Genomic DNA, 12,433 nt, shown 5'->3' on the forward strand with positions numbered 1-12,433 from the left:
CTGGTATTTTAGCAGTGGTTTCTACCTGAAAATGTCTTTATTTTTATTTATTTATTATTTATTTATTTATTTTTAATTTTTTAAAAATGTCTTTGTTTTTAACTGTTAGATGTTGTAACAGATTATTCTGGGTTTTTTGTTGTTGTTGTTGTTCCTGTTAAAATGTTTAGTTGTTATTTATTTGTATGTAATCTGTATTTTTAAGGTTGTTTTTGTGATGTACTCTTTGTCTTTGGTGTTCTGAAATTTCCCTATTCTGTATATATATTTTTAAATTTCTCATACTTAAGATTGTGGACTTACTCAAACTAAAACTTAATATGAATTTTGGAAAATTTCTCAGACACTTTATTTTTTAAATATTCTTTTTCTTATTCACTCATCTTCTCCTCTCTGGGATTGCAGTGGAAATATGTTGGGATTTTTCATCTTTTTATACTGTCTTTTAAGTTGTCTTTTTTCCCCAAATCAATACAGCTTTTACTGCATCTTTAAAATATCACAAGTAAGTCTGAAAAAGCATCTGGCATCTTGTTTCTTTCTGTAGTTGGACAACTTAGACCTTATTCATCGGCCTGAAACATAGATACCATCCCCAAATTTTCTGATATCCTTGTTTTTAACTGTTGTGACTTGCTGAATCAAAGTAGCTGAGTTTGATACAAGTTCAATATTATTTCCTTCAAGAATTAACTCAACTTTCTGGGCTTTAGATACTGGACAAGCAATGCCTGGCCTCATCTGAACCCTATGGGTATATTTTTTACCCAAGGAATTTCAGATTTTGAAAAGAGAACCATTCTCCTGAATAACAGCATTGATGGGGAAGCGAGCATAGACAGACTCATCTTGTAATGTTGGAAGCCCAGTGTAACCCCCTTGACCATGTTCTGTACATGACTGCAGATCCTGTGGACAGTAGTCAGCTCTTTTCTATTTCCCACCATTTTTCAACTCGGAGCCTCTTTTTCTTTCCAAGGAGACTGAATTCTACGCTGATGTGATTGATGGCCACTCCTCTGAGGCCCTTCACAATAACAGTGTGTCCCTTCAGAGTGATGTGGACATTTTCTGGAATGTCGACAATCTGATTGCTGAGAATGATTTTCATTCATGTAGTAGATGTGGCAAAGGGAGCCATACTGTCATCTTTTAATCCTTCTTCATTGCATCAGGGCAAATGCCAATATATATGCTTTGAGTTAACTTTTTTCCTCAAATGTATGTATTCTGCAGCTTTATACATAATTTAATATTTTTCTTTTTATTCTTTTTATTTCCAGATTCTGTTTCATTTCAAAAATGACTTTTTGCACTATGTATATTTACATAATATACATAAAATAGGCTTTTTAACATGTGAGATATTATATCTTTAATAATTTTAAACTTATTTTTATATAAAGATGAACAATTTCTTTTTTTAATAATTTTTTAATAATTTTTTAATAATTTTTTAATAATTTTAAACTTATTTTTATATAAAGATGAACAATTTTTTTTTTTTTAAGATTTATTTATTTGACAGAGAGACACAGAGAGAGGGGGAACACAAGCAGGGGGAGTGGGAGAGGGAGAAGCAGGCTTCCCACCAAGCAGGGAGCCCGATGTGGGGCTCAATCCCAGGACCCTGGGATCATGACCTGAGCCGAAGGCAGACGTTTAACCGACTGAGCCACCCAGGCGCCCCTAAAGACCAACAATTTCTTGGTGATTTACTTTTTCTGCTTGCAGTATCTTCTGTCTCTTGCTTATGGTGGATTGTTTCCTTCTGAGGTCTGTAATCGTAAACTGTGAGTTCACATTCATTAAGACTTTATCTGTGGAACAGTACAAAGTCTAGTGAGACGGTATAAACTGCTATCTCGCTGAAGGAGCATCACAATACTGTATCCATATTTTATGTTACTATTTAAGGTAAGGGATTCCAAAACCATAAGCTTTTCCCTTTTAGGAGATGTATTCGTTTGCTAGGGTGACCATGGCAAAGTACCACAAACTGTGGCTCAAACAAGAAATTAAGACCTCAGCATCTTAATTTGGGGGGAGACATAAATTAATTCTTACCAACCACATATTGTTTATCCATTTTTTTTTTAAGATTTTATTTATTTGTCAGAGAGAGAGAGCACAAGCAGGGGTAATGGCAGGCAGAGGGAGAGGCAGGCTCCCTGCTGAGCAAGGAGCCCACTGCGGGGTTTGAGCCTAGGACCCTGGGATCATGACCTGAGCCAAAGGCAGACATTTCACTGACTGAGCCACCCAGGTGTCCCTTTAGTTTGTTATTTTAATGACATAATTCTTCAAGCATTTGTCTTTAATGGGCTTCATCTCCAAATCAGTTAGTGCTTCCCTCAAATCTCACACCCTATCTCTAGATGTGCATTGACCCCACAGCTTCTCCCTCACCAAGATTACACTTTATGTTCATACATGATGAAGGTTTTATTTATTTATTTTTTTAAAAGATTTTATTTATTTATTTGAGAGAGAGAGAATGAGAGAGAGCACATGAGAGGGGGGAGGGTCAGAGGGAGAAGCAGACTCCCTGCCGAGCAGGGAACCCGATGCGGGACTCGATCCTGGGACTCCAGGATCATGACCTGAGCCGAAGGCAGTCGCTTAACCAACTGAGCCACCCAGGCGCCCCATGATGAAGGTTTTAATACCTTAAGTTTAGTTCCCTCTTTATTTTTGGAACCTTGGAATTTCTCTTATTTTTATGAGCTCAGTTATAGTATAAAAGTATGTTGTTTACATTGCATTTCTTACATTTTAGTAAAAGGGAAGGAGAGAAAGTTTCAGGGAGGTTTTTAAGTATAAAATCTGCTATAATCACACAATCTAAAAAAACTGAGAGATTTTGGTTATCATTTAGCATTTATTTTTTTTTTAAAGATTTTATTTACTTTGTCAGAGAGAGAGAGAGCACAAGCAGGGGGAGGGGCAGAGGAAGAAGCAGGCTCCCTGCTGAGCAAAGAGTCCAATGTGGGACTTGATCCCTGGACCGTGAGATTATGACCTGAGCTGAAGGCAGACGCTTAACCGATTGAGCCACCCAGGTGTCCCTATCATTTAGCATTTATAAAGGAAAGGCCACTTATTTAGAGGAATAAACTTGTGAACTTCCAACATGTTTTGATAATCCCCAGTGAAAATTAAATGGGATAAAGTGATTGAAAATCTTCCTCCATCCTCAATTTTGGTAGACTAGGTAGCACTGAGCTGAGGTAACAAAAAAGTTAATTTTGGGGCGCCTGGGTGGTTCTATTAATTAAGCGACTGCCTTCGGCTCAGGTCATGATTCTGGAGTCCCGGGATTGAGTCCTGCATCAGGCTCCCTGCTGAGCAGGGAACCTGCTTCTCCCTCTGACCCTCCTCCCTCTCATGCTCTCTCTCTCCCATTCTCTCTCTCAGATAAATAAATAAAATCTTTAAAAAATAATAATAATAAAAAAGTTAATTTTTCTGTTTTAAGGTTATGATAGCTATAAACCTAACATGGAGAATTTATTGTAATTACTTAATAAAATACATAATAAATGAACCAGATACCAACTGAGGCATAGAAAAAATCAGAGCAGAAAAAATAAAAATTATGTGTTGTGTTTTAAAAAATATCTCACATGTTAAAAAGCCTATTTTCTTTCTCTTTGCATGTGATGCATAGCTAGCTAAAAATATGCAGCTGTCTCTCATATCCTCACGGACTGCCACATGTCAGATCATGTGTTGCCTTTGACATTTATCAGGCTGCTCTGCAATCCCAGGTGGTTTTTTTCACATTTTCTCTTTTTATATGAGTTATGTTCATTCTCCCTACAGTCACTCTCACTGTTCTGCTCTGAACCCCAACAATCCCTTCTTGCTCTAAATTCCCAGGTTTTAATTATATTGTTCTCTATTATTTTTCCATATTAATTTATCTGTAAAGCCAGATCATAAAGCACATGATGTATGAGTTATTCACTTAGTGCAATTATCTCTTGTTATATATTAGATATTCAATGCTTTAAGATGAATTGGATTATCTTGAATTATACATGTGTTTCCAGAGTAATAATGTCACTGAATGGCTTGACGATTCTCCATGAAAAAGGATGTATGGATGTTTGAGCCTTGGACTATCTGGAATATTACCTCAAACAATCACCTAGAAACTTGTATTCACTGAGTTATACTGTATTCTAGTAAATGTGTTTTTTTTTTTTTAAATCTTCATAACTGGAATCAAAGTTCCTCCAGAGAGATTATTTTGTATATTTAAATTTGCATATGCAAGTTTTTGCACATAATTAATGCTTAGTAAAGCTAATGATTTTACAGGCATGGAAAAGTTCTTGTATTGATGAATAAGTAAACAATTTCTTATCTAGATGATGTCAGATAGGTTACCAACACTTTTATATTATCAGAGTATATAGAGTATTCTAACATGTGTTAATATGTGTAGACTTATAACAGTTTCTGACACATTGGGCGTACTCTATGTGTTTGCCATTATTACTTAGCTTCCATTTTTGCAACACCCAACTAGATTTACCCTAGCCCCTCATGTCAGTCAAATTAAAAATACCTGTGGTCAACCAATTAAGAATTCACTGGACCTGAAGCCGAATTCTGGAGAAACTCCACATTGGATTTAGTTTGCCATGTAAATTTTGAGTCAGATTTGGATTTAGGCCTGAGATCAAAGAAAAAAATGACAGAAATTATTTGATGTTGTTAGTAGTAATTGGCATCCATGTCTTTCCAACCTGCTGCTTTTCTGAAGCAGAGTGATCAGCAATATGCCACCTATTTTCCCGTACCCAAGAATAATGTTGATGTGCAGGGTTTCTTAAGTTTCAACTAAGATCATTAGTCTTAAATTTCAACTAAGATAAAGATGGATAACTTGACCAAGGTGAGCAGTACTGTAAACTGTAAATACTATAAAATTACGATTATTGGAAACCCAAATTATTTCTCAAAATTTCTTTAACTTTTCTGATTCTACTACTTATAGAACCTGGTAGGTATTGTTGTATTTTAGTCTTTACCAGAAACAGGTAATCATTAGTTTCATAAGTAAAATTTCTAGCTTTGAAATAAAGTATAATTGCTATTCACCTATGGAAAATAAAAAAAGAAAAACTAACTCACAAAACTAATTGTATTCAAATTTATCTGGAATTCACACATTCTAGGCTTCCTGAAAAACAAACTTCCATTTGTTAACAGATAATTTAGGTATAATCTATAGAATTTATAAGCTCAATAACCTGTCTAGATTTCAAATGCTTATCAGTGCTGTGAAAATATTATTGAATATACATTTTAATGTGGTTGATTCCTGCTTGGCAGTTTTCCAAAGAATCATAGGTTTCTTTGACTTTTTCATTTTTTTATAAATTTCAGTTTTTGCTGTAATTATCTTTAAATTTGAGATTTTATATGAATTTGACATATATATTCTATTTAGAATGGCTTTAAAAAAGAAGATAAACTCTGGTGGGTATGTTTTCATCCACAAATATTTCAACAATCACTGGAAAAATCTATTACATGTGTCATAATTAAAATTAAAGCACTTTTTGTGACTTACTTTAAGTTTTACCTGAAGAATTAATAAAACCCATTGAAAAATCCAAATTTGGAATATAGAAATATTTTAATATTAGCTTTTTGAAATTAGGTTTTATTCCATTTATAATTGCTATTCTTATACTCAGTTGTGTCAATTGATATTTGGAAGCATAAAGGAGATGAAATTCAGTTATGCAGTACTCTTATTAGGTCATCTAATTACATAACCTTGGTAACATTAAAAAAAAAAAAATAACCCAGTCGAAATTTTGGCTAGGTGATGGACATTTTCAACACTCTGATGTCCTAATACATTTTATAATATTTCTTCTCTCTTCTAAATCAATTTTGAATTCAGTAGTATTATAATTATCTTAAAATTAAAAATTTCAGACTACCATTAATGTTTTAACACAGTTTAATAGAATTAAGATTCTTTGCACTGGCATATATTTAATATATGTTTTATAGTCTATCTGTGATCAGAATATCAATGCATCAAGGTTCAGGCTTTACAATTAATCTACTATAAATACTTCTAGAAATATAGCCTAATAAAATAGAGTTAGGGAAAAAAAAAAAGCACATAAAGCAAGGAGACATTTTACTTCCAGTAATGATGGTGTGGCGATGAGTATCAATCCTACTACCGAGTAAAATAAAATGTCTTTAGAACTAATAAAGTAGAAAACAATTGCCAGGAAAAAATCCAAGAGAAGGCAAGGACCCCAAAACTGGAAATCCAGAATCCAAACCCAATTTACCTGGAGGACACTGACTAAGAAGAAGAAGAAAAACAAAACAAAAAAACTGTGAGACTGAGGTATGGGTTAGCCAGCTTTATTCATGTGGAAAGAGAAATAAACATGCAATCAGGGACTACACTCATTTTGAGGGGATATTGAAATTGACACCTACTGTAATCAACTATGTTTCAGGTCAGACAGTAAAGCTTAAAATCTTAGCTGAAATATATAAAAGCTTGCATCTGTTGATTTGGGGAAAACTAAAAATCTTCTAACAGTGACAACTAAACTTAATAAAATTAAGAATTCAGTTAATAAAATTTATGGCTTTCTCTAAGACAACTAACGAGTGAATTAATTAACTGTAAAATAGGTGGGAAGGAATTTTCCAGACTGCATGAGATAGAACCAAAGAGATAGAAAATGTCAAAGTGAGTGTGATACCTACACAATGCAGCGAGTAGGCCTAATGTCATGTGACCAGTGTTGCAGAAGAAGAGAAGTAGCAGAGGCAATATTTGAGGGGATAATGGCTAAGCAATTGCCTGATGGGATAAAAGCTACTAATCCAGAGATTCAAAAGTACCAATGAATCCCAAAGGGGATAAACAGAAAGAAATCCTCACCTGTACAAATTCAAACTGTGAAAAGACGAAACACTGTGGTTAAATTCTGGAGGGAAAAAAAGGAATGATTGCCATATATGTCCAGACACTGGTCTTGGACAGACTACTTGGAAAGGTACCTTGGGGATTTCTGAAACTTTATGCATTATTTCCCAGTTCTGGTAATCGGTCTCTGAGCATTTTCATTATAATAATTTTATATCATGTTAATTTATGTGTTTTTTTAAGAATTTATTCTTTAGGGCAGTTTTTGATTCACAGCAAAATTGAGAAGATGTAGACATTTCTCTATACTCCTGACATCACACATATAGCTTCCCCATTATCAACATCCCCCATAGAGTGGTGCATTAATTATAATTGATGAACCTACACTGACACACCATTAACACTGAGAGTCCATAGTTCTACTTTTAGTTGTACATTTAATGGGTTTAGACATATATATGGGTAGATATATATCATTATACATTATAGTATTATACAGAGCATTCGCACTAAAAATCCTCTGTATTCCACTTATTTATCCCATCTTCTTAACTGCTGGCAAACCACTGACCTTTTTACTTTCTCTATAGTTTATCTTTCCAGAATGTTATACGGTTGGAATCATATAGTATGTAGAAGATTGGCTTATTTCACTTACTAATATTCATTTAAGATTCCTCTGTGTCTCTTTATGTTTGGTAGCTCATTTCTTTTTATCATTGAATACCATTCCATTGTCTGGAGTACCACAGTTTATTTATCCACTCACCTGCTGAAAAACATCTTGGCTGCTTTCAAGATTTTATAATTATAATAAACTCCATGTGCAGATTTTTGTGTGAACATGTTTTCAGTTTATTTGGATACAAACCAAGGAATGAGATTGCAAGATCATAAGGTAAAAGTATTTACTTTTGTGAGAAAATACCAAACAGTCTTCCAAAATGTCTGTTATTTTTTCATTCCCACCAGCAATAAATGAGAGTTACTGTTGCTCCACATCATCTCCAGCATTTGGTGTTCTCAATATTTTGGATTTTGGTCATTCTAGTAAGTATTCAGTAGTATGTCATTGTTCTTTTAATTTGCATTTCCCTGATGGCATATGATGTGAGCATCTTTTCATATGCTTGCTTGTCATTAGTATATCTTTTCTGGTGAAGTAACTGTTAAGATTGTTGGCCTATTTTTTTTTTAATTTGTATTGTTCATTTTTTTTCTTGTGGTTTAAGTGTTCTTTGGATATTTTGGATAACAGTTTTTTATCAGATACATTTTTTGCAAATATTTGATTCTAGTCTCTATATATTTTTTATTCTTCTGACAAAGTCTTTCACAAAGCAGAAATGTTTAATTTTCATGAAGTCCAGTTTATCAATTGTTTTCTTTCATGGATCATGCTTTTGGTGTTGTATATAAAAAGTCATCAGCAAATCCAAGGCCATCTAGATTTTCTCCTCTCTTATCTTGTGGGAGCTTTAGAGTTTTGCATTTTACATTTAGGTTTGTGATCCATTATGATTGAATTTCTGTGGAGGCCATAAGTCCTTGTTTAGATTCTTTCTTTCTCTCTTTTTTTTCAATGTGGAAGTCCAGGTGTTCCAGCACCTTTTGTTGAAAAGGCTATTTTTGCTCCATTGTATTCTCTTCACTTCTTTGTGAAAGATCAGTTAATTATATATTTGGGGGTCTATTTGAGCTCTCTATTCTCTTCCATTGATTTATTTGTGTTTTCGTTTACTGTCAATACTGCACTGTCTTAATTACTGTCTTCATTATCCATTATATGCATAATTTATATTACACACACACACACACACACACACATCCCACACACAGAGCCTCATAAAAACAAACAAACAAAACTGAAATTGGAGATTCTTCAGCAAGCTGTAGAGTTTCCTTCTTCTGTACTTCCAATTCTGATCTCCAGGATTTTTTGTTTGTTTGCTTGTTTTCAGACAAACATCAGCTAAGGTCTTTGAGATAGCTAAGTGAAAAATTGCATTTACATTTGGAATCTGCTGAATGCCTTATAGAGTACCTGAACAGGTCTTAACCCTGCCTCTGAATTAAGGAAAATCTTGAAGTTATTTTCATAACGACCAACCTAAAGAAACTAGGGTGGCATATTCTGGGAATGGTGTGACCCAAGGATTGTGTGTGTATGTGTGTATGTGTGTGTGTGTCTTCAAAAACGGACCTATGAATCATTGAAAAAAAGAAAAAAAAATCTAAATGGTCAATGCCCAAAGAAAGGAAAATCATCGATCAGTCAAAAATAAACACAAAAGAGACTGATGAATAGAAATTTAACAAAAAATTAAGGTGATCTGAGATCAGCCCAAAATTATTCTCTGAACCTAAATGAAAGATGATTTTTTAAATAAATAATTTAGTAAGTAAATGAAGCATAAGTTCAAGGAAGAGACTGGACTAAGTGATTTGGAAGAAAAATTGGAAGAAATTTGTCAGAAGGAAACCATCAGGGAAAAGATAAGGGACTTGCCTTCAAATATATCCAGAAGACCTAACATGCAAATAATTGGAATTCCGGGAGGAAAAAAGGGAACAGATGGAAGATTGTTAATAATTAAATAAATTAAATAAATCATAGAATATTTCCTTAGCTAAAAAGTACCTTAATCAATAGATTATATTCAGGGAAAGATTAATGGGAGATGCTATGCTCTTTGCCCTATTCTTGTAAAATTTTCCCAAAATCTAAGAAAAAAGTAGAATAATTTAGAAAATACAAAATAAAAAAGGGAAAATACACACACTAGTCTTTCTCCCGTTGTATTGGAAAATAATTGACATACACCACTATATAAGTTTAAGATGTACAACATGATGGTTTGATTTCCACATATTGTGAAATGACTACCACAGTAGGTTCAGCTAAGATCCATTTTCTCATACATATGCAATAAAAAGATGAGGAAGATGAAAAAGAAAAGAAAAAGGGAAAAATTTCTCCTTGTGATAAGAATTCTTAGGATTTGCTCTCTTAACCACTTTCTTATTATCATACAGCAGTGTTAGCTATGGGCATCATGTTGTATATCTCACTAGTCTTGTGTACAACATTCAGGGATCAAAGATAGTTTAATATCTGCCATAGTTCACTATGAGTGAAATACTATAATCACACAATAATACACATCGACTAGTTATCATGTTTGGGTTGAGAAGAAAAAAGTATTCATGGTAAAAAAAAGAAAACATCTTGTTTATTAAATTTAAATGAATTATATTGGAATTGGGAAATGTAATTATAAACTATAGATTCTTACAGCCAAAAGTGTATTTGCTGCTCATACTGAGATACTGATTAATTTGAACCAAATTACCTGATAAAAACAACTTAAATGCTGAAAAAAATTAGTATGGCAATATTAAATTAGCATTAGCAAAATGGTACCTCACCTGAAAAAGAAAGAAACTCAAGGAGAAGCTAGCTTTTGGATCCCTTTCAAACAGAGGAAAAGGAAGCTGAGAAATGAGAAGGGAAGGAGACTTTTTGTACCTGGAACGTGACAGAGAGAACAGGATGTCAGGGCCACAAAGGTCATCATAACCCAACCATAATCCAGGTAACTCTGATGACCCAAACATTTTTTAGGAGCCCAAATGATTGAACACGAGAGTTAAGAGATTACTTGAAATAAACCAACTAGGACAGAAGCAAGTTAGTGTAATCTGAAGAATAAATGGTTGAGAATTTTCCAAAAGTTAAAAAAAACAGAGATTTAAAACAAAATCAACAAACTAAGAAGAGAAAAAAATGCAAACAAAACCTCAATTAAGGGGCGCCTGGGTGGCTCAGTCGTTAAGCGTCTGCCTTCAGCTCAGGTCATGATCCCGGGGTCCTGGGATCGAGCCCTGCATCAGGCTCCCTGCTCAGGGGGAGTTTGCTTCTCCCTCTCCTGCTCCCCCTGCTTGTGTTCCCTCTCTCGCTGTGTCTCTGTCAGATAAATAAATAAAATCTTTAAAAAAAAAAAAAACTCAATTAAATATATCTCAGGAAAATTGCTTAAAAAAACAAAGTAACAAAAAGAAAATCATTAATGCAGGCAGAGGGTAAAGAGATATTCATATAAATAGAGCAATGGTATGCTTCAGCACATATCTCAAGAGCAACAATGGACGTCAAGAAATAATGGAATACCTTTTAATTACAGAATGAAAATTACTATGGGCTCAGAATTCTATAGCTAGAAAACAACATTTCTCAGCATCAAAAATGAATGTCATGAAGACAAGGACAAGTATCCAAGCGGCTCCACTAGAGTATGCTCACCAGGAATTATTGCAGAGAAAGAGCCAATAGCAGGGATACATTCCTTGTTGCCTTATCACACTGGGGAAAGACACAGTGTCCAATAGAACAGATGTCAGAGTCTAGGGAGACCATTTCAACCCTTGGGCTTGAAGCTTTGTGTTGTTGCATGGCAAAGAAAGCATTGCCCCCTCCTTGTCAGGATTCAACAGGAATGTGTTATGACAGAACCTTGATTGCAACTCTATCCTCGAAGCTTGGTTTTAATGTGTGGGGCTAACCACAAGTCCCTTCCTGGCTACCATCAGAGGCTTTTGTTTCCAAGACTGATGGATACAACTCTGTGGGATAACAGCATCAGGACCGACATCTGCATTCATGGTTAATAAAGTCCCCCTGGCTTGTTGGGGAAGCTTGGGTCTAAGACTGAGTTTGACAAAGATTGACGCCCTGACAGTGGGCCTCAGCCAGTTTCCATGGAACTTTGCAGAAGTTAATTCCTTTTCTGGGACTCCAGCCTACCTGAGATCTATGTTGGACCAAAAAAAAAAAAAAAATCACATACTTCTCAGTGAAATAAATACATTTTCAGAAGAAAGTACCTGAGAGAATGTGTCACTAGCAGAACTGCAATAAAGAAGGAAACAGAACAAAACATAACACACACTAAAGGGCATTATTAGTAAAGAAGCAAAATTATTTTAAGTGCTGGCTCAGAAATGCAGAAAGGAATAAAGAGAAATAAAAAAGGGTAAAAAATCTGTGTTATTCTAATTAATATTGACTTAATAAAATAGTAATGATAAAACCTTGTGAGCTGTTAAATATACATAAAATTAAAATAGGCAACCAAAATATTAAGTAAGTCAGGGTACAGTACTCTGGTAAAAATGTTTTTTAGAAGCATTGATCCATAAATTGACTCAGCGGCATAACATACAAATTCATCAATGGTGCAATTGTAATATCTAGGCTTATCACTAAAGAAAATAAAATAATGGATGACTAATAAGGAAATAGATGCAAAAATAGATAAAAATAATCAATGCTAAAGGTGGTTAAGAAAAGTAAGAAAAATAATGTAAAATAGAGAAGATGGGTAGATAAGAGATAATAAGCGAATGGTATTACCTGAAGTCCAATGTTTCAAATAAAAAAACAAAAGTTGGCACACTGTCTTAAGAACCAAAGTCTTACTGTACACTTACAAAAAAGTGGGGAGG

The 12,433-nt window shown here is 34.2% G+C and overlaps 1 pseudogene; it reads right to left on the reverse strand.

Annotated features, from left to right (window-relative positions):
• Window positions 1-488: 488 nt before the first annotated feature.
• Window positions 489-1,111, reverse strand: LOC123853218 (large ribosomal subunit protein uL6-like; annotated as a pseudogene).
• Between the last annotated feature and the right edge of the window lie 11,322 nt (window positions 1,112-12,433).

The sequence above is a fragment of the Mirounga angustirostris genome, unplaced genomic scaffold (assembly GCF_029215605.1).
Source record: "Mirounga angustirostris isolate CCGP_5_RB_7025 unplaced genomic scaffold, mMirAng1.0.hap1 SCAF_14, whole genome shotgun sequence".
In the NCBI taxonomy this organism is placed as follows: Eukaryota; Metazoa; Chordata; class Mammalia; order Carnivora; family Phocidae; genus Mirounga; species Mirounga angustirostris.